Genomic DNA, 839 nt, shown 5'->3' with positions numbered 1-839 from the left:
AACCTTTTGGACTGTAGCCACTCTGTAGCTCAGAGCATCACGTTCAACTCGAGAGCAGCAAAACTAAATGATTATCATAACTAAGTGTAATCTTGAGAAGTCATATGGTGCGAGCCTTCTGTTCATCTAGGCAGTGAATATTACAGCCATACTCACAGGTCTCATTATGTTTCCGTCATACTGGAAACAGACGTCTCACTGAACACTGAACCAGCGCAGACACACGGGTGAAAAGCACATTAAAAATAACGTCCAAAGAGCTTCAAAGGCTCCAGACTGAGCAAAAGAGTATAATTCATCCAAAGTTGTACACCATGAACTTGTGTGTGTGTTTTGAGTGGGGTGAAGGGCTGTCTCCCCACAGACAGACTTGTTGTTGTGGTGTAATTTCTTTCTTTGAGCTCCTATTCAATCCTTTGAATACATGAGTTACAAAAACTTAGCCTGTATTCCCAATCTAATGTCCACTATGCCAGAGTATAGAGCACTGAATAGCAAGTGATCACCTTGCTTAGTGTGTAGTCGTGCCCCTTCCTACACCACGTCACAATGTGTCATATTAAGAATGTCATATTGTTGTGGCGTAGTTGTGTGTAGCAGCCACCCCAATCCCAGGATAACTGCGAGGTGAACAAATGTGGACCGTGGGGAATAATCTCCCCGGAGCACAGATAGTAAGAAGCCTTACTGAGACATGAATGCACATAGATGGAAAGAGAGAGGAGTCTTGGGTTTCCCCTTAAAATGCCCATGTTATGGAAAAAAAACCATCCATGGTGTTTTGAGTGAGATACGGTTTCTGATTTTCCTCTGTCTTCAGTCTCCGGGTGAGCTGTTCA

At 43.5% G+C, this 839-nt stretch overlaps 1 long non-coding RNA gene across 1 annotated transcript in view; it reads left to right on the top strand.

The window, feature by feature from the left end:
* The window catches only part of LOC116685726 (uncharacterized), a 15,212-nt gene that overhangs the window by 997 nt on the left and 13,376 nt on the right, over positions 1–839 (top strand). The gene's annotated exons all lie outside the window — the stretch shown is intronic.

The sequence above is a fragment of the Etheostoma spectabile genome, unplaced genomic scaffold (genome assembly GCF_008692095.1).
Source record: "Etheostoma spectabile isolate EspeVRDwgs_2016 unplaced genomic scaffold, UIUC_Espe_1.0 scaffold172, whole genome shotgun sequence".
NCBI lineage: Eukaryota > Metazoa > Chordata > Actinopteri > Perciformes > Percidae > Etheostoma > Etheostoma spectabile.
Note: the sequence above shows the minus strand (reverse complement) of the source record. Positions and strands in the feature narration are given on the sequence as shown.